General features: G+C 45.5%; 1 protein-coding gene across 1 annotated transcript in view; it reads left to right on the top strand.

Annotated features, from left to right (window-relative positions):
- LOC138527254 (uncharacterized) overlaps nucleotides 1-22,114 on the top strand; it is a 200,132-nt gene that overhangs the window by 92,695 nt on the left and 85,323 nt on the right. Inside the window, exon 2 of the mRNA XM_069638358.1 lies at nucleotides 3,117-3,222. The gene's annotated coding sequence lies outside the window, so the exon portion shown is untranslated. The remainder of the gene's footprint in view (nucleotides 1-3,116; nucleotides 3,223-22,114) is intronic.

Raw genomic sequence — 22,114 nt, 5'->3', positions numbered from 1 at the left:
TTAAAGACATGGAGGAAAAGGACTATCCCACCCTTGCAATCGTGTTGAGCAATTATCATAATGATATTGATGTGATGTCATCACACGATTTTCCCACCCTCTTGTTCCAGTTCACTGAGATATGTTTTTTCGTATTAGGTACTATCAGGGATAACAAGACAGCTGGGAACTGAGAGACAGAATTTTACCCTCATCAGAGATCACGTTTACCTTTTGGGGCACTTTTTTTTCGGATCAGCAAAAGAAAGAGGACGTTTAAAGGAGTTAAAGTGTTTATGGGACAATACAGCTATGGATTGTTCAAGGTGATGCCCCCTGTGGCTTCCCTGTGCTGTTGCGGACACCGGAGCTTCAGCCCTGTCATAGCTGCAACCAAAATAAATTAAACGTTCCTGACGCGGATACGCTCCCCCACACTTAATGATAAACACTGTGCATGCGCTGCATAAACTATATTGCCTTACGCCTCAAATTAATCATTGTGCTGTCTTTAGAGGCTAAGTTCCAACACACTGTGCCATCAAATAATGAACAAAGAGAAATGTACTTAACTCGGCTGCCCGAGCAGCAAAAAAAGAGAATGTTTTAGAGGAGTTAGAGTGTATATGGGACTATACAGTTATGGAATGGTCAAGTTGATCACATAGTTTTTCTTCATGGACCAATAATAGCTTGGACTGCCAAAGACGTTTCTAAAGTGGGAGTTGTAGTTTTGTCTTTGTTACTGTTTATTATTGGTTTTGGTGGAAACGGCTCGAGAAGTAAAGTTTAAGAGAAAGCATAATCCTTCACCTCTGTGTCTTCAATAGAATTATGACTTTCTGGGACAAATGTGTTGAAAATCTGAATTGGTCTACATCATTTGATTTTGCAAGTTACCACATTGATGTCAGAATCCAGCACATATCAGTCAGTAAATTTAATGGGTTTTACGCATTTTATTTTTTGTTTTTATGTACAATTCCTACGCATTGGTATGATTAACAGCCATATGTCTTTTGCTCGTGTGTTTGTACATTTGGTGAAGCATTACCCATCCATGGTCTGCATTGCTTATGTGGTTAAGCACCGCATTTTGACTTACAACCTTGAACCTGTTCTGCCGTGTTTATCTTATTATTTTAGGTAATTATTCCATAATACAACTACATTAGTCAAGGCTAGGTTCCTTGATGCATTCCATCATACTTATCTTATAACCCTTTCCTTTGTCCAATTAGCACCCAGCGAGGGGCAATTAGATTGTTACAAACAATTTGATTGGCCCTCTCCATGTCCTTACCTGCCCAACAAGACTCTGGTTGCCGCCGTGTCTCACTATGTTCCTTCCGCGAGTGGTCACCATGGAAAGGAAGAAGAGACTACATGTAGTCCCTTCTCCCTTTCCATGGTGGCCATTTTCTTTGTTTTCTTTTTTCTCCTATTCTTTTAATAGCTGCCATGGAAAGGGAGAAGGGATTAGTCCTTTCTCCCTTTCCATGGTGGCCATCTTCTTTGTTAACTTTATTTTTACTCTTTTCAGTGTCCACTATTCCAAACACTGGGCCCAAATCTCATATTGGCACATCAGACTTTACAATTGTATGATTAGGTACTAACAAGTCCTCCTTGGCAGTATTGTTACCAATCTTACACACGGATGCTCAATTGAAATATTTATTAATTCTTGGAATTCTAATATACAATCTCTCTTTTTTCCCCCCTCCTTTTCCATTAAATAATTAATTCGGAAATATTTTGGAGCTAATTGGCGGAACTCATTATCTTGCATGTACTTATATGTATACTTTGGACCCTTTCATTGATTGCTATTCATTTATGATATTCTTCATGATGATTGTGTTGCCACCACAGTGGAACTTTCTACTTTCCTGGGTTGCACATTCGGGTGGCACTTTTTGACATGTACTTTCTATGACGTATTAGCATTGCAGCCTTGAAGAGGACCCTGCTAGGGCCAAAACACATTTTGGCTGGCTCTAGGAATAATGATTCTGTGATACTGTATACCTCGAAGTTGTGTTTAATTGGAATTTGTTTCATGAAACCGCTGGAGCAGGGTGATCACAAGGAGTATTTTGGTTTGCTATATTTAACTACACTCACCCGTCTCTGCGCACACCTGTCTGGTGATGGTTCTTTAGAGCGTGAAAATGTGCAAAAATAAAATATTAACAATATGTAAATCAAACAGAAAACTCAATGTAGAAGAATGGATTATACTTGTAGTATAATTAGCAAAGTACGAGAAGACTATGAACACGAGATGGAAAATAGACTAACAGAATATGAACACATTTAGCAAACTGTGCAATGAGCATTTTCAGACTAAACCTTAGCTGATGTGGCACTATCCGTTGATACCCTCAGTTCATGGCTATATTGTGTCACCCGTCTGAGTTCTCTATAACATCCTGCCTCCCCTTTGTGATACAAGTTATGGACATATACTTGTGATTATGCATGTCTAAAGGTAATTGCAATGAACTTGTGACTCTGCTTTTAAGGAATATTATTAATCTTCAATGTTGCATAACTTTTCAAGACCCGTTTTTGTTATTGATGCAAATAAATAATACAAGTATTTATTAAAAAATAGATGTGTTTCTCTGGCACAAGGAGGGGAAAGTGGGGCTAACTGATCCAGAATGCCTCCTACGATTGCAGCTGGCCCCTTATCGAATCCCCCCTGATCCATACTCGGAGCTATATCCCTTTTGCTTTGCAGACAGAGGATCGGAATAGCTCAAATCCTACCAGTCGTTACCCTTAACCAGGTAACGGCACACCCAACTGGGGCTCTGTTATTGTCTCCCAGGTGTGGGCACCCATGATAGACCACCCTTTTCAGCACTTTCTGCGAGAAGGCAGGGGAGAACAGGCAGTGTCTGTCCTCCCCAACAGACACCCCTGCCCTGCTTCCAAGCCTCGATCAGGCTGCTGTCTCCCCCCTTTGTTTACCTGTCCCTCATGCACCTGCCACTTTCAGACACCCTTGTGGTTCTTGACTTCCAAGAACCCCACCATCAGATTGTCAAGGGCACTCTAGATGGCAAAAGTGTTAGCCAGACAGCGCCTGTTGTACTAAAGGGTTCTCCCGTCTCTTCTTCAAACAGGGGCCCGGGCCAGGCCTACACCATTGCTCAGTTGAACACCTGACCAGCTCAGCCCCTCTTCCCACCAGTCACACTGGACTTGCGTCTCAGGAGCCAAGGATCTCAGGTAAGAAGCTTTTGTAATTCAGATCTTTCATTCTTACAATGAGCAATATCTCTTTAAGTTCTCAACAAATGGGATGTTTTATGGAAAGGCGTGAACCGTTTGGCTGGAGAGGTAGAGGAACCGCTACAGAAGGCTTCCGTCTTAGTCGGTCTTAGTCAGTAACTCGGGCACTCCAGCCTTACATGATTAACCAACACAGGCTTGTACAAAATATTATGCATCTGATTTAAAGCCCTCCATTTAAGGATCCTGGAGTAAGATACATGCGGCCTGTGATTCCCATAACTAAGTAAATATACCCTCCATTTTGAAGTCTCCAAATTCGAGGAAGCAGCCAATCAGACCGTTCAATATCCCACAGGTGAACTCTGGATTTCCATATCAAAAGTAATGAAGCTCTCCATCAGCCTCTTGACGTTTACGAATGCTCACCTTTTCAATTATCACCCCCCCCGCCCCAAATAAAAGGGTTTCAACAAGTTGTTTTGTCACTGAAGACTGTATTTCATCTTGTTGATTGTGTAAAGCACTCCACTGCATCCATTAATGAATTAAATAGCTGTATCTCTGTTGCTTATTACATTTAATGCCTGTCAGAGAGGTGTGGAGATAATTCTTTTTTTTTTTTCATAGAGACATTGGGATCATTTTATAAGTAAGGGGTAAAAGCAAGGTGTTAGCCATTTATGGCAGAATTACCGCCGAACTACTGCCACATGGAATTACCATTACCAGCATTTGGTCCCATGGGTTTACCGCGGGATTACAAGTGATGTTAGGCGGTGTAAATCCCATAGATTTACCTGCCTGGCGGAATGAAAGGCACCCGCAAGCACAGCAAGCCTGTAGCACCGCAGGGTAATGAACCGTGCCGGTGCTACAGGCATCCCCATTTCCATTGAGCCCTATTGGGCTCAAATGGGAATGGGAATCTACTGGCACCTGCGAAAAGGGCAATTACCAGGGCCAGAATACCCCGGTAATTGGCCATTCACGGGTGCCGGATTTTCTTGCCGGTTTGGAGGTAGCCTTGCCGGTTTTACTGGCAAGGCTACCTCCAATCTCGTAATGAGGCCCATTGACTTGTGGTTCCAGAGTTAGTCCACTGACCATGAGGATCCCAAGGTTCTTCATTACTTTTGAATTTTTTGGGCTGGCACCCAGTAGCATAGGCCAGACTAGTATTGCTTCTGGTATGGCATTGGGTGAAACGATCATAACTTCTTTCTTGACTGGTGTTAGGAAAGATTTCCCTTAGGTGCAATTTTCCCTCCATTTGTGAACCCCCCAAACTTTTTGCTTTTGTTTGGCTTACCTAACATGACTTTTTCCAGTGGAGCACAGCCTTCAGCTACACTCCTCTGGGCTTTCACTTCAGGCTGTCAGTACTGGGAAACTATGTTTCCCTTAGTCTTCGACTATGTTGCCATTTCTTGGTAACTTTTTATCTATGTGCTGTAAGGAACTCATGGTGGCAACAGTAAAGACAGACTGAAGTGATCACAGTTCAAGGGTGTTTATTGAACTTTATAATAGGTGAGATAAACGCCTAATCTTAACTTAAATCTAAAATGGGAGCAAGCTACAGCTATCAAATAATATTAAGGCAGTCCTAGTGGAGTCTTGTCAAATGAAAAGCACACTCCTGGGCCTCAACAGCACATGGTTTACAGTTCAGTTCAATGATATCAAAACCCCTTCAGAGGCTAAGGGCCTCATTACGACCCAGGCGGTAAGTTACCGCCTGGGTCGTACCTTTACCACCATGGCGTAAACTACGTTTACGCCATGGTGGTTGGCGGACTTACCGCCCCATTCCGAGGTTGGCGGGGCGCTAAGTCCCCAATCCCCATTTACCCTTCCCCATTCCCATTTTTGCCCCATAGGGCATAATGGGAGTGGGGAAGGCGTTAATTATGCCACCGTAAATTACGGTGGCGTAATTAACATCAAGGTCCCTTAGCGCCATGGATTTTAACACCTGCAGGTGTTAAAACCTCCATGGCGCTAAGGGACCTCGGAATCAGGCGGTAAGGGTCGGTGCTGTTTACGCCGCCGTAAACCCCTTACCGCCTGAGTCGTAATGAGGCCCTAAGTCTATTTCCTGAAAAAGTTTCTTGCCTTATGTGGTTTGTACCTTGGGCAATTGCTCTTCGCCTCTAGGATCTCCCTCCGCCGGGCTCGGATCCTCCTTGTAAAAATGGTGCCTCCCTCCGTCGGGTTCACTACGGCCTCTCAAGTATTACTCCTAATCTTTAGGAGCCTTAATGTCAGTTTGGACAAACAACAAGGTGACACTCTTGTTGATACACTGTTCTCGGGTGTATTATTCGGTGTCCAGTCAAAGGGTCGAATACATTGGGCCTTATTATAAGGGTGGCACTCCCTTAATGAAGGAGGCCGGTACGGGACCAGCCCCCTTCATTACGGGAGCGCTGATTACGAGGTTCCCTTTGCGGGACCCGGATCAGACGTCTGGTAAAACCAGACGTCTTTTCCGGGTCCCGCCAGGGGAAGAGGGAGGTAATAACGGGCCATTCATAATGTGCCCGTTATTACCTCCCTCCCCATTCCAATTGAGCCCTATGGGAGCTCAAATGGGAATGGTTCCTGCAAGGAGGAATTACCGGGTCCTCCTATGTCGGAGTGACCCGATAAGTCCTCATTGCAAGAACCCGGTAATGGAGCCCGGTATGGAGGCAGCCATGGAGCTAATAGCTCCATGGCTAACCCCCATACTCGTAATGAGGCCCATTGTTTCGAATTGCAATAGTTTCGAATCAAAAGGAGTGAAAAAAAAAATGTGAATGCCTTTTTTTAATGTATTTTTTTTTTGCCTTCGTATAGGAAAAAATACTAGTTTTTCTGAAAAAACAGGGGTTTTGGGGAGACCCCCCCAAAAAAATAAAAACCTGCATTTGAATTTTTTTTTCCGATTCTTTTGATTTGAAACTATTGCATTCAATCCTTTTGTATTCTAACCTTTCACTATAACCCGTATTATTCTTCACCACTAGAAATGGCAAATAAAATAAACAAACAAAAGTTCTTTGGGCGATTGCTATTCGCCCCTGGGATCTCCCTCTGCCGGGCTCGGATCCTTTCTTGCAAAAACGGGCCTCCCTCTATTGGGTTCACTATGGCCATTCCTGGGATCTCCCTCTGCCCGGCTCTGATCCTTTCTTGCAAAAACGGGCCTGCCTCCGCCAGGTTCACAAGTGCCTTTCTTCAACCCAGTTCATGTATTTCTAATACCATTCATGTATTGCTTAGTTTTATCAGACAGCAGGGTTTCTTTTCTTTAGCTTTCTTTCGGCATCCCTCTGGCGGGTTCACATTTGCCAGTTATCACAGTTCGCAATCGTAGTGGAGAGCAGGGTTCCCTTCCTCTAGCTTTCCTCAGGCAACGGGTCAGAGACTTTCGATTGTACAAGGGATTTGACGTGACCCTTGTAGGACAACTCTGATGCCTCACGCCACTCTTTCCTAGGGCCTTCTGGTTGTTGTAGTTTCAAAAACAGGTCCCGGTCAGAAACTTTCGAATGAGCGCCCACATAGTGCCAGACCTCTCTGCACCTGGACCTCAGCTGGGCTTTCTTTAAAGTTCAAACATACACCCACATCTTTTCTTCTTGCAATCAAAATGTTGCTTCCCGCAACCTTGGGCTTAACACAGTTTGGTTTGATATCAGCTTCCTCCGACTCACCGATTGTACTGAACACGTTGGCTTCTTTGTATCCCGTGGGGAAAGGAAAGGCTTGTTAGGTGTGTGTGATTCTGTTCAATTGCCTGACTTTGCCTGACCCTTGGGTTGGGATATGTCAGATAAACAGTTTTGGTATTAGTCCGTTGCATTCATGGTATGCGAAAGAGTTTGTGTTGGAAAAGGAGTGGAGGGGTAGATTCCTACGTGGTAGGATGGGGAAAAGGTGTTATATGGAATTATAGCCCTCGTACTAGTTAAGGGGGGTCGATAAACTCAGACGGGTGAGATTGGGAGGGTTTATGAAACAAACGGGAATGACTGGGATTATTATTGTGAAATGAACAGGGGAGATTGTGAGAATGGTAGTGTTTTGTCAATGTGGATTGGGAGTTCGTAAAATAATGACCAGAGGGACGTGAAAAAGAATGATCGTGAGTATTCGGGTAGGACACAGGAAAACAGAGATTCTGGGAGAGATAGTTTCTGGGTGTAACAGAGTTTGGGATCCTAGGAGATTTGTTATATACGGAGGGGTTGTTGGATCTGGGCAAGAGAGATTCAATGGGAGGAAGGGAGGCAGATGCAGTGCAACCTACAAAGGTCTTAGGGATCTCTTCCTCCTCTCCTTCTTCCCCGGTATAATACCGTGTTTCACCTGCGTTATTCACCTGAGCACAACCCTGGGTTCCCCTACCAAGGCGATACTCCATCATTCGTCTACACCTGGGTTTGGGTTCTGAGAGGACCAGTTCTTCCCTGGCCACCTGAATAAGGGATTCCCGAGATCTACTTGGGAGAATACCCTCAGGTTTTTCACAGTGCCAAGTACCTTACAGTACCGCGCATAGGGGTCCTTTTTGTTTTATGGCTGTAGCCACCCTCTAAGGATTTGCTGGTGTTTGTACAAGTGTGCCTAGGATGAACTGGTGGCAGAAGTTTACTTTTACATTATTTTTACTTCATTTTTAGGGACCTTAACGCATTTACCATGTTTGGCCCAAGACTGTGGCCAGTGCCAAAAATGGCCATGTTACAAAGTCTTTTGTTCTGTCCTTTGGCCATTTTGTCCCTTTGCCTTCCCCCAGGTCGAGAGACCGGGGTATTCCTTATTTGGGCATGCAGCCTCACACAAAAACCGCATCTTTTGTTGCGGGCTCCTGCATGTCACGTGTGCTAGTGCACAGGAAGAGGGTTGGGACTGTCTGGTCCCAATCCACACTACCGGTGCCAGTATGTCTGGTAGGCCTGAATGACTGGAACCACTGTGGGCCACGATTGGCCCACGCCTAGCGTGCATGCAAGAGAGCAGAACGTCCATTGGATATCTGATATTTGAGCACAAAAACTAATCTTGTATAAGAGAAGGGGCTCTGCATCCATTCCAGGTCGATCACATGAAGTACACACCGAACTACAGCAGGAGCCAAGTATCTTGAACGAAAGAGCAGAATTGTGGTACCGCCACAGATGTGCTGGAAGCTTTAGCCCCCTGACCCTGTTGTCCTCCTGTCGGACCCCTGCTTTTGCTGCTTTTGCTTCGTACCAAGAAGGACTGCAAGGGCGATTTCACCCTTTGGAGTAGTGGGACCAACTACTCTCGGCACCTCCTGCTTACCCTCCAAAGCGCCTCTTCGGAAGTGTTCCTGGGCCATCCAGTGAACTAACCAGCTCGAACCTGGGTTACCGCACAGGAGAGCCACTGTCCCTTACTTGTGGTCCTGGGTCCTCTCCCGCCAACGCTTGTTGTCCTAGTTCTTCTGGGTCACCCTGTTGTGGTGACTGTCGCTGTAAGTGCCTGAAGACCTGCCTCACCATGTCCTGAGAGGTGCTGTACCAGAACTATCCTTCTCCTTTCTTTGAGAGCTGAGAAAAGGCTACTGTGCTGCCACAGACGATCGTCCCGTCCAGCAGCCGCTGAGAGCTCGGAGCATCCTGTAACTGCAGGGGTGAAACCTACTAGCGAAGTGGCCTAGACTGGCAAAGTTTGGTCTGAACTGTGTCGCAGGTCGTTGAGTATTTTCATCACTTACAGGTGGTCACCTGGCACATTCATCTGTTTTTGTGCACGAGATTCCCTCAAAAGATACTCACCTTGGCTGGGCTAGCCTGCGCTCCCCAGATATTCCCAAACTCCAAAAGTCACTCTACCTGCAAGGGTAGACCCGCTTCAAGGAGTAGGGCTTTATTCTTCATTGCGTCAAACCATTCCTGAGCAGCTAAAGCTCCCTGAAGAGAACCCGCTTTTCACTTTACGCACAACTGCACATTGTTAACGCACTGCTGTACTTTGAGCATAAGGCTCCTCACTTCTTAGGGCTGGACTGCATAAGATAGGGATTGACTTCAAAGAACTGCCTAATGCGATATCTGTGTTGAACTTACCCCTTTCTGTTGCAGGTTGTGGTTATTTTCTCCCCTTTCATCAGCATTAGGCTAAACACATTTTTTATATATTTTATATAGTGAAATAGCATGTGTGGTAACTGTTTTATTATTACTGTGGTTTAATATAGTTTTGTTATAAAGGCCTATAATAAATGTATTTTGATATACATCTGTCTAAGGGGGTCATTACGGCCTTGGAGGTGACCATACCGCAATTTGCGGCATGGTTACCCCCTTACCGGGTACCAGGTCCGGGTTCCTTAAATGAGGAATTACCGGGCCATTTCAACCTTGGAGGACCCGGTAATTATTCATTCAAGGAACCCGGACCTGGTACATCCCCATTCCCATTCGAGCCCCCATAGGGCTCGACTGGGAATGGGGAGGGAGCTAACAACGGGCACGTTAAAAACGGGCCCGTTGTCAGCTCCCTGGTCTGCTAGCGGGACGCGCTAAGGGCACCTGGTTTTACCAGGCACCCTTTGCGGGTCCCGCGAGCAGACTCGTAATGGGGCGGTAAGGGGTTGACGGCTCCGGCACCATTACCGGCGCCGTTAACCCCTTACCGCCCACCTCGTAATGAGGCCCAAAGGGTTTTACTGTGTGTGCTCCAGTGGGCTTCCAAACACTCTCACCCCTCCAGAGACTTAGGGGCTCATTACGATGTAGGAGGTAACTGTTGTGATGATGTTTCTCTTTGGGAGCAGAGAGAGCTAGTGTTGATGACATAGGCAGAGCAGGGTGCCTCTATGATGTCATTGGAACGTTCACGTGCATGTGTTATTTACGTTCTAAAGTTGTCAGTTGATGGAGGTTTTGATGGGGAAGGATCCCGTATGTTCGGGGGTCTTTCTTGCTTTGATTTATCTTAAATAAATGTGAAATCAACTTACCAGCGTTTGTGTGCTGCTTCACAACAATGGCGACGAGGTAAAGTGAAGGCAGGTGAGGTGAAAGCAGACCCAGACCCCCGTGAAGTTGAAGTATCCACCGCCTACACCAGCACGAAGCAACAACCGCAGCTGTGGATCCTTCCGGATCGAGAGACTCTCCAGGCCACGTAGCTGCTGTCTACTTTCTCCACGGCACATATCTTTCCCACCCAGGACTTGTGCGGGTTGTACGGGCCACTCCGCTGAAGCGTTGAGCAGCCCACGAGGAAGTCCGGGCCACTCCGCCGAAGCGTTGAGCAGCCCGCGAGGAACTCGCCCCTGTGTCTCCCTGTGCTGCCGGATTGTTCTGCCCAGCTCGGGCATTGAGCGGGAAAAAAAAAAAGGAAAGCGAAGCTCCGCAGACGCGTTGAGCTGCCGCGGGGGGGGGGGTGCCCGCCCCTGTTCCTCCCTGTGTGCGCTGCCGTGGAGAGAAGTTGCACTCTTCCTGGATCCCCAGGAGGGGGATTGCTCCGCCCAGTTGAGGCGTCGAGCGGAAAGGAAAAAGAAAGAGAAGCTCCGCAGATGCGTTGGGCAGCCCGTGGAAGGGGGGGGGGTGCCCGCCTCTGTTCCCCTGCGTTTGTGTCTTCGGATCGCTCCACGAGTGACTACCGTAGTGTGCATAACAGATGCTCAGGCAAATCAAATGAGACTGTGGCCCTCATTACGACCCTGGCGGAGGACCATGGTGCAATTTGCACCATGGTCCATGGCGCTAAGCTGCCAACTCCGCCATGGTGGTTGGCGGACTTACCGCCCCATTCCGACCTTGGCGGGGCGGTAAGTCCCCAATCCCCATTTACTCTTCCCCATTCCCATTTTTGCCCCATAGGGTATAATGGGAGTGGGGAAGGCGTTAATTACGCCACCGTAAATTACGGTGGCGTAATTAACAACAAGTCCCGTAGCGCCATGGATTTTTCCGCCTGCAAAAAGCAGGCGTAAAAATCACCATGGCGCTACGGGAACTCGTAGTCTGGCGGAAAGGTACGCCATGCATTACGCCGGCGTAAACCCCTTTCCGCCAGGGTCGTAATGAGGCCCTGTGTTTCCAATACCGTATATCTTATGGTAATTGGGCAATCAATATTGAGGTTTAAAATACATGCGGTTTTGATTGACAACTTTAGAAGGCAACGCCACACAGCGTTTTAGCGTCACAAATGAATATCTATTGTCTATGAAGGTGTTGCATATATATATATATATATATATATATATATATATATATATATATATATATATATATATATATATATATATATATATATATATAAGTATATAGTGTGCTTAAAGCTACTATAGGTAAACCACACCAGCTGTACATTTCGTCATCCAGGCAGCCATGGCAGGTTTACCAGGCATATCAGGTCCTCCCATTTTTATGCCGACTCCAGGAATGGCAAAGATTGCTTGGCAGCAATGGCGCAAAGGTTTCATGCACTATATGAGGGCGGCTGGTGGTATGTCATATTCTGGTGAGAGGAAGCTGGCCTTGTTGTTGCATTTTTTGGGTTTTGAAGGCCAGAGAATCTTTGACACTTTACCACAACCAGAAGGAGACGGTAGTGGAGATAATTTGAATGAATTTGAAAGTGCATTGTTGAAACTTGACAAGCATTTTAATCCAAAAAGGAGCACAATCTTGGAGCGTTACAATTTTCGCATGCGAGTTCAAGCACAGGGGGAGTCTGTTGAAGATTACGTCACTGCTTTGCGGCATCTGGCCTTAACATGTAAATTTCAAGATAGCTTTGATGAACATATTCGAGATCAATTCATGACACATTGTCGATCTAACAAAATACGGGAAGAGTTATGGCTAAAAGATGAACCAAGTTCAGATGAAGTATTGGATTTGGCTAAGAGAGTAGAGCATTCCTTAGCATGTGTAGCTAAGTTATCTAAAAATGAAGGAGAAGATACTAAGGAAGCAAAACCAGAGGTAATGAACATAGCGGAAGGAAAGAACAAAAGAAGAGGAAGAAATAGACAGTCAAGCAGGAACATTCCGGAGGAAAGAAGGAGTCAGAATATTTGTCAGAAAGATGAGAAAAGAGAGGAGAGGAAAGATGATAGACTATGTTATCGTTGCGCTAGTGCAACCCATTTTGCATCCTCCGTAGTCTGCCCAGGTCGAAGGACCGTTTGCACTAAGTGCAAGAGGAGAGGACATTTTATGCCCTGTTGCAAGAATTTTCAATTTGGGCAAGATAACCAAAGAAAAGTATTTTATGTGAATGAAGAGGAGGATAGGAAATCGTCAGATGACGATGTTGTGGTTGTGCCTTCTCAGAATGTTATTGTCAATACAGTTAATGTTGTTGGTAAGGGGGATGAAGAGGATGACTGTGAGCGTCCATATGCTAGTGTGAATGTTAATGGTTTCAAGTTGTCATTAATGGCCGACTCCGGGTCAAAAATAACGCTTATTTCTAGAAGTGTATTTGAAGCAGAGATGAGAGGGAATGTATCAGCTTTGTCGAAACCAAACATAAGTCCAGGAAGTTACAATCAAGATCGAATTGAGTTGTTAGGGTACGTGTGGAGTAAGTTTGAATTTAAAGGTCGATGTTGTGATGGAAAGGTGTATATCACTAAGAAAGGACAATCTCTACTAGGATGGAGAGAACAAAAGAATTTGGGAATTAGACTTGATCCCAACCATCCAGACCAAGTCCTACAAGTTTTCGAAGAACCCGTGAGTCATGGGAAATATATGTCAGAGTATAAGAAAGTGTTTGATGAGTCTTTGGGAAGAATAAAAGGGTTTCAACACCAGATAATTTTGAAGAAGGATAGCGTACCTGTAGTGGCTAAGCTCAGACCTGTGCCGTTTGCTTTACGAGGCAGTGTAAAAAGAGAATTACAAAAGTTGTTGGCGTCAGGTGTAATTGAGAGAGCTGGGGGAGTAGAGTGGGTTTCCCCAGTTGTAATAGTGAAGAAGAGTTCAGGGGATTTGAGGCTGTGCGTTGATATGCGTGAGCTAAACAAATGTGTGTTGGTGGACAGGCATCCCCTGCCCAACATGGGAGAGTTATTGACCAGGGTGGGCGGGGGAAAGTATTTTTCTAAACTGGATATGGCATCAGCATATCATCAAGTGGAGTTGGAGGAGGCCTGTAGGAAAGTCACTGCATTTATTACACATGAAGGTGTGTTCCAATTTAGAAGGATGCCATTTGGATTGGCATCCGCCTCTTCAGTTTTCCAGAAGATCATGGATCGTTTGTTGAGAGGGATGAAGGGTGTTTTTTGTTTTCAGGATGATGTATTGGTGAGTGGAGAGACTTTAGAAGAACATGACAAAAATCTGTGCAAGGTGTTGAAGATGTTTGAGGAGAGGGGTATCACGGTGAAAGGGGAGAAATGTAAGTGTGCTGTGACAAGAGTGGAATATCTGGGTCATGAAGTGTCGGGAGATGGGATAAGACCCAAAGAAGATATGGTGAATTCTATAAGAAACATATAAACGCCTAGAAATAAAAGTGAGCTTCGTTCATTTCTAGGGATGACAGAATTCTACCAGAAATTTGTTACGAACTATGCTGATAAGGTTCAGGAACTAAGGAAAATTTTGAGAAAGGGTGCTGACTTCGTGTGGAATAATCGATGTGAGAAAGAGTTCAATAACATCAAAGAAGATATAGATATGGCTCGTCCGTTAGGATGTTTTGACACTAGGAAATCTACCATTATTACTGTTGACGCCAGTGAGGGTGGTTTGGGAGCTGTATTGTCTCAGAAACAAGTTGATGGTTCTGAAAACATTATAGCTCATGCGTCAAGAGGTCTCAGAGGAGCAGAGATGAGATATTCGGTCATTGAAAAAGAGGCTTTAGCTTGTTTCTGGGCTATTGAACGTTTCAAGAGTTTTGTGTGGGGAGTGGAATTTACAATTCGCACTGATCATAAGCCTCTAAAAGCAATATTTGAGAATAAGGGCCTTGACAAAGTTTCGCGCCGGGTGGCAGGTTGGGTCACCAGGATGCAGACGCACTGTTTTAAAATAGAAGTCATCCCGGGAAAGGGAAATATTCTAGCGGACAACCTGTCCAGAATAAGAGTTGCAAACTCTGAGAATGTGAAGAGTGAGGATTTAGAATTAGTATTTGTTAATACTGATGGCATAGTCTCCAAACCAGAGTGGTTGGAGGGTATGAAAGAAGACCATGGGATCAACAGAGTAATTCCATATGTTGTGTCTGGATCATGGCCAAATAAGCAGTCATTGGAGGAAGATACAAAACCATATTGGGAAGTGAAGGATGAGTTATCTGTAAATGAGGAGATTTTGTTCAGGTGGGGTAGGGCTGTTGTCCCCATTGGATTGAGGAAGAAGGTTATAGAATTAGCACACAGCGGTCATATTGGAGTTACTAAGACAAAGGGTGTTTTGAGAGAAGACTATTGGTGGCCAGGATTTGACAAAGAAATAGAGGCAGTGCTAGCAAATTGCCAGTTTTGTATCAGGAGTGGTAAGGGCATTGTAGCCAGGAAACAGCAATTGGTGGATGTTGGTCTACCCTCCAGGATATGGAGCGATATTGCTATGGACATTCTGGGTCCTGTAGAATTAGGCTATGGTCGCGGAAAATATGTTGTGTTGGTTGTGTATTTGTTTTCCAGGTGGACAGACTTTAAAATTGTCAGAGACATCACGGGAGAGAGCATGATAAGGGTTTTACAAGAAATTTTTGCCAATGAAGGTTTACCAGAAACTGTTTTGACAGACAATGGTCCCCAATTTATAGGAGAAGGTTTCACCAATTATTTGAGGAGATGTGGAGTTGGACACAAGAGAACTTCGTTATATCATCCTGAATCAAATGGTGTTGTTGAGAGGATGAATAGATGTGTAATGGAGAGTGTGAGGATGGGAGAAGAATGTGGTTTGGACAAGTTAGCCATGATACAAAACAGGATGTGGGCTCTTAGAATGGCGCCACATGCTGTTACCGGATTATGCCCGTTTGAGCTTATGAGGGGCAGGAAGCCATTTTCTATAACGTGCCCACCTTGGCTTGGTAGGAGTAGGGAGTCTGACCTGGTGGTAGATCAGGTGAGGAAGTCTCTGGTAAAAAAAAAATCAGAATGGGTCATGCGTGAAAATATAAGAAGAGGAAAGAAAGAATTGCGTGTGGAGTGTGGAGGTTGGGTCAGGATAAGGAAAGGGTTTCTCAAAAAGAAAGGGGATTCCCTTTATTCGGACCCGGACCCGGGCAGGTGTGGAACAAGAGCAGGATAGCTACCGTGAAGAGGGGTCATGTGTGAAAGGAGAACGCTTTTGTATAACAGACACTTGGGAAAAGAAAAAAAAAAAATGAAATGAAGGGAGATGTGTTGTGATGATGTTTCTCTTTGGGAGCAGAGAGAGCTAGTGTTGATGACATAGGCAGAGCAGGGTGCCTCTATGATGTCATTGGAACGTTCACGTGCATGTGTTATTTACGTTCTAAAGTTGTCAGTTGATGGAGGTTTTGATGGGGAAGGATCCCGTATGTTCGGGGGTCTTTCTTGCTTTCATTTATCTTAAATAAATGTGAAATCAACTTACCAGCGTTTGTGTGCTGCTTCACAACAGTAACCATGTCGCTATTAGCTATTGAGAAAAGTATTGTTTGCATCTGGCTTGCAGGATGTTTTGCACCTTATTTGGGATGTGATTGGTGCTATTGTATAGTTAATGGGAGGGAGTGGCTGTCTTGTTTTAGGAGGTAGGGTCTCCACTTTCATTGATGATTTTATAAATGTTTTTTTCTGGGGGAATTGCTGTTTGGGTGCACTCTGCATAGTGTAGTGTCTTGGCCTTTAGTACTTTGCTGTTCCATATATGTCACTGATATAATGCCTTGTCTTTCTGGTTGTACTGTTTCCTCCTGCCTTGTCCTGTTTTCAGTTTTTTTCTTCGGATTTTGTAGCTGGCAGTAAATCACCTTGTTTTTTTCTTCTGAAACAGTCCTAGTGAAAGGTTATGAAATGCTTTTGAAATCCAATCCTGCAGTATCGCCATGGGCTTCATTACGGGTCTGGCGGTAACCCCGCTGGTGCTACCGGCGGGTTGCCGTCAGACCTGTACAAATTACTGGAGCTTGACTTCCCGGTGCCACCAGGCTATTACAAATCTGGCGGCTGGGAAGTCAGGCGCCAGTATTTAGTTATCCCCCATTCCCATAGAGTCCCATAGGACTCTATGGGAGTGGGGACATGGAAGCACCAGCACTGTTGTCAACGGTCCCAGTTCATCCGTGGCGACTTTGCCTATCATGACCGATGTGCCCGCCAGAGTCAGAGCTGTCAGGCACAGCGGCTCCAGCAGGAAAACCCATAGTTTGCCGGTCTGGAAACAAGGGTGCCGATGAGCTTACAGGCCCCCTTATTTCAGGACCAGCAAACTCGGCATGAGGCCCCATGTCTTGCTCTGGAAGCGCACGGTCTGATTCATTTGGGTTTGGATTGGTGTCCTACTCTTGTGCTCCATGTTCCTTTAGAGATAGGGTTTTTTCAGCCTCTCTTGGTGATGGAAACTTGCCTTTTGTGAGTTGGGAGCCTGCATGCTGGTAAGTTGATAATAAAAGGAAGGTAGTTGATCCTCAGGTTGTGGATGGCAGGAGCTGTAGCCGCCACACATTCTTCGCAGAAAACGGGGTCCTGTGTATTCCCGGCATAATGTGTAGCCCCTTGATGATTTGTTTAATGTGAAATCAGGCCAAATAGTAGCTCAAAGCTTTCATTTTCTTCCAATTCTCCAAGAAAGATTACTTCCATGGTGTTCAACCATAAGGATGGGAACAATGACTGCAAAGGTGGGATTACAGGAAGGAGGTCTGTGTATGAGCAGGAAGGAAAGGTTTGTTTGGTGGTTGAGGAGTGATTTGCAGTCTCGGAGGTCCATAGGAGGCTCTTTTCAGTTTCTGAGATGTTTCCTTGTGTGCCATAGCAATCCCCCCCCCCGCCTCTTTATTTAGACTACTCGGCTGGCTCGGGAGAGTTTGACATTGTTTGGTATGGCTTCATGTGCTATCACCTTGTAGCCATCTGATAGCCATGCTTCCATAATGAATAGAATGTTGGCACCTCCTTCTCTGAGTAATGTGTGCATCTCTCTTCTCTGCTTAGACCCAGAGTGAGCATTGATCAGTTTGCAGTGCATCTTATTCCTGACCTCTGGGTCCCATTTTGCTGCTGCTTGTGGCCCTGTTTGAGTCATCAAGACAAAAGAGGTGATGGCTGGAAGGCTTAGAATTAATCTTAACCTCTGGCATTGCTCTGGCAACACTCCAGTCCATCGTTCTTTGCCTGCCAAGCCATTACAAAAGGGCGAAAGACCATGTGCAAATGAGCCTTAGGCCAACCCCCAAAAAGGGGCTGTCCAGCCCGAACTGCTTAGTCACATCCCTTGTGCATGAGACCACAAGCATCCCCAAACATGTTTCAGCCTCGTTGGGCCTCATCAGTGAGAACTCGCTTGGGTCTCTAGCCCCAGCAGGCATGGGGCCCATGTCTGTGCATACCTGTGCCACTCGAGTTGACTACAGCAGAACAAAAGAGGTGATGGCTAGAAGGTTTAGAATTAATCTTAACCTCTGGCATTGCTCTGGTCAACTCTCCAGACCATTGTTCCTTGCCTGCCAAGCCATTACAAAAGGGGAAAGACCATATGAAAATCAGACTTGGTCATACCCCAAAAGGGGCAGTCCAGCCTGAACTGCTTGGTCACATCCCTTCTGCAAGAGACCACAGGCATCCCCAAACATGTTTCGGCTTTGTTGGGCCTCATCAGTGAGGAGTAGCTTGGGTCATGCCATTGTGGTTTGTCTTGTCCTCTATATATTTGTGTATCAAGCCTGGGGTGGAGGGTTGCTAATCCAGTTTGATATGATGTGATGTTCTATTTGTATCGCGCCCATACACACGTGTTTCAGAGCGCGACGAGGCAAGGGAGGGCAACAAGGGAGGACAAAACAACGATCTTACAAGGCCCAGTGACATTAGGAACGCGCAAGTGCAGGGGAGAAGGAAGGGGAAAGTTCCACGGAGAGGGAGAGGTGAAAAGTGCTGAGCAAGCAATAAAACAACAACAACTGGTAGTGCGGCCAGCAGGGTGGCAAGTGCGAGGTGCAAAGCGCAGACAAGGGATGCCTGATAAGTGCAGGTAAGGGGACTGTCGGTTACAGATACAGACTCAAGTGCAAGGGTTACCAGGAGGCAGGTCGGGTGTGTGGCTGGGTGGACAGGGACCTGGGCCCGGAATCAGAGGGTGGCCAGGTGCACGGAGCCGAAGCAGGCAAATCAGCAGGGGAGAGGAAGAGCGAAGGCACAAGCAAAGAGGAAGGTCTTGAGGTGCTTCCAGAACCGGAGATGGTTCTCCTCAAGTTTTAGAATGGCAGGAAGGCTGTTACAGAGGGAGGCTCCAGCCGAGGAAAGAGATCTACCCCCAAATTGTTTTTTGGAGAAGTGACTGACCCTGAGGGAGTTGGGGGTGGAGGAGCAGAGAGCTTGAGTGGGAAGATATTTACAGAGGGAGAGTTGAAGGTATTTTTGAGTATTTTGGACCCCAGAAAGCCTTGTGGACAATGCAGAGGGTCTTGAATTTAATCCTTGCATTCACTAGGAGCCAATGAAGAGATTTCAGGGCTGGAGAGATACGATCCCAGGGTTTGAGGCCAAGGACAAGTTTTGCAGTTCTGTTCTGGATGAGTTGCAGAGGGCAGAGAGTAGAAACAGGCAGATTTAGAAAGAGGCTGTTGCGGTAGTCTAGCCTAGAGAGAACCAGAGCTCTAGAGACAGTGAGATTCTAGGGGAAGGATAAGAAAGGAAAAATACATCTGAGGAGTTGCAGTTGATAGTTTGACTTCTTAGAGATATCAGAGATGTGAGGAGAAAAGGTGGGAGCAGAAAGAGGGCCAAGGGAGGCCGGCAAGAGAGTGACAGGAAAGGAGGGTGCAGGTGTGCTGATGAGGAGAATCTCTGTCTTACTGGCATTAATGCAGAGATCATTGGCGGCACACCATTCCTGGATGGCAGACAAACAGTCAGGGATGAGGGAGGGAAAAGAGGTGGTGGAGGGAAGCATGAAAACAAGCTGAGTGTCATCCGCATAACACTGAAAGTTGAAGCAGAGAGTGGCAATGCGGTGGGCAAGGGGTGCCAGTTATTGGTTGAACAGCCAGGGAGAGAGGTTAGACCCCTGGGGAACAGCACAAGTAGAGAGTGAGATGGAGGAAAGGAAAGACCCAAGTTTTGTTGATAATTGGGTGTACCAGTCATGTGTGAGGAAGTGTGATTGTGGGCTGAGAATTTCTGTTAGTGTTGCTCGAACCTTTGAGCTTGTGCTGGGGGAGATCTTCCATTATCCAATACAAAATGTGTCCACTTCGAGAGTAGCACTTGCGTGCACCGATCTCGAGTTTTTATGTCGTCTTCTGCTTATTCTTCTAACATTGCCATTTTTCTGCCCAAGCTCAGCTGGCTTCCTTTGCATTGTTAGTTGGGTGTGTCAGTAGTTTGAGAAGGCATTGTTTAGGCGCATGTGTTTTTCATCAGAGGTTCTTTATTATATTGATGTCATAGCCGGTTGCTGATTCCCTTCTTATTAGGCTGTCCTTAAAAGGTTGGGCCATTCTGATATTCATTGCGTACAGTGAATGAACTCTGTGATTGAGCAGATGGGCTTGTGTTCAGTTCACTGGTGGATGGTTGTGGTTTGATTCTAGTTTACCAAAGATTAGGAGGTTCAGCCAATGGTGAATTAGGTGATGAAGCCAATTGGTGAAGAACACCCAGTGCAATCCAAACTATCACTGATAGGGTGGCAGCTTAGGAAGGGTTCCCAGTGGACAGGATCAGCAGTCAAGAGTAGGTATAAGGTACAGGGGAACCAATCTGAATAGGGTGCACTGATATCTGGTTTCGTAGTACAAGGGGTTAGCAAGATCTACATGATACTGGTAAGCAGCGTTGGCCTTAAGTTACGCTGATTCTCCAAGTGCCAGATAAGTAGAGCCGTCAAGGCTGTGGGGGTGGCAATAAGGTACAACTGACATGCATATGAGCACAGACGCAAGGAATGTCCACACCGTATATTACTAAGAAAATACTCTTAATGAAACATGCAGAAAGAATGCAGCTGCATCACAGGTAAGTACTTTGTTTGCGAAATAGAGCATTAAAAACACTAGGGCCTCATTTAGAGTTTGGTAGTAATTCCCCTTGAAGTACCAAGAGACTCAAACACCTTCACTGAATATGGCAAGCATGCAGTAACACGACGGGACTCCATGATGAAGAGTCATGTGACGCCTTCCGTTATGCCCCATTTTTTAGTTCCATTGGACTGTGTGAGTGCTGCATACATATTACCTGCATGTAGCAATGGTTTTCTGTGGAGGACATTTCTTCCACACAAAGCCATGTGGTGTTTTAAGAGTTTCTGTTGGAAACTCTGAATTTGAAAGTGCACTAAAAGTGGCAATAATCCTGTTACTTCCATGTTTTCATGCAACGACCAGTCCATAAGGTTGCCCCGAAGGGCCACCAAATGTCAAATGAAGCAAGTAAAAAACGATTCTTGGTCAATAAAACTTTAAGTACTTTAAAAAGTTTAGAATTGTACCGACCTTTTGCTGAACTTGCCATTTGCTCTCTCTGGTACACATGATGGAACTTTACGCAAACGTCTAATTGTTGTGAGTGTTAATGTTTGCGTTGATCAATTCATTGCTACTGTTTATTTGTTCGTCCTCTGGTTTATTAATGGTTCTCACCTGATGTTTTTGCTTGCTCCTTCTGGTCTTTTGTGTAGAAAAGCATAAGTGGAAGAGTTGGCCTCTACATCTGTACTCTTTTCTACTCTTTTCCCTTCATTCTATTGTTGTGTCTTATCTAATTTCTGGCTCTTTGGATTACTGCAATTCCCTGGATCTGGCTCAACCTAAATATCGATTCCGACTCCAGGTTCTACAGAATTCTGCGGCTTGTTTGGCTCTGGGGGCCCCGCAGCTCTCCTCTGCCTCTGTGGCCCTGAATACTCTGCACTGGTTACCCATTGCTGTCAGGGTGGATTTTGAGTCTTTGTGCATTGTCCACCGTGCATACTATAAGAAAGGTCCTCTCTATCTTCAAGCCAAATTGCCACATTACCCCCCCTCTCGTTCTCTTCGCTCCTCCACCTCCTGAAGTTTTTCTGTACCCCGTATCCAACGTGCTCGTTTCGGTGGCCTCTCGTTCTCGTTCTGTGCTGCTAAATTGTGGAATCTCCTTCTGCTTTCTTTGCGTCAGGTTCAGGGCCATCTTGCCTTTCGACACCAGCTGAAGACTTAACTTTTCCCGGTGTATTAATTCATCTATGCTTTCCTTTCTTCTTCCTGCATTCCGTGGACTCTGTTTTTTGCCTAGCACCTTGATGCCCTTGCTGGTGAATGTTGCGCTTTAAAAATGCTGTACATTACATAACATAATAGTCCTGGTAGTTAATTGTACATCTGGATTGCTGGATATAAGGGTTCTTGATGAGGTTCTAGCTGTAGATTCTATAATGAACACTCGATCTGCCAGGGAGTTACTGCCTGAATCATTTCATGTGGTAGACGAGGATACTACAGTCTTTGGATTGACGTCAATCTGTTTCGCAAAGTATTTTGATTGTTGTTGTTTACTACGTTTCTCTTTTAAAGTGGGCATTTAATCAAACTTACAATTCATTGTATGCCTTTTAAACGTCTGTAGCTTTGTCTATGTTAACTTATTTGACTACTCTTTAATAAATGTATCTAGGTCTTCTTTAATCTGCTTTAGTTCTTCCAGGGTCCTAAAGTCTTTTAGGTTTAGTTTTGCTTCAGTATCAAGTACATACGTTTATTGTGGTCACTC

The sequence above is a fragment of the Ambystoma mexicanum genome, chromosome 14 (genome assembly GCF_040938575.1).
Source record: "Ambystoma mexicanum isolate Mex_15411 chromosome 14, UKY_AmexF1_1, whole genome shotgun sequence".
Taxonomy (NCBI): Eukaryota; Metazoa; Chordata; class Amphibia; order Caudata; family Ambystomatidae; genus Ambystoma; species Ambystoma mexicanum.
Note: the sequence above shows the minus strand (reverse complement) of the source record. Positions and strands in the feature narration are given on the sequence as shown.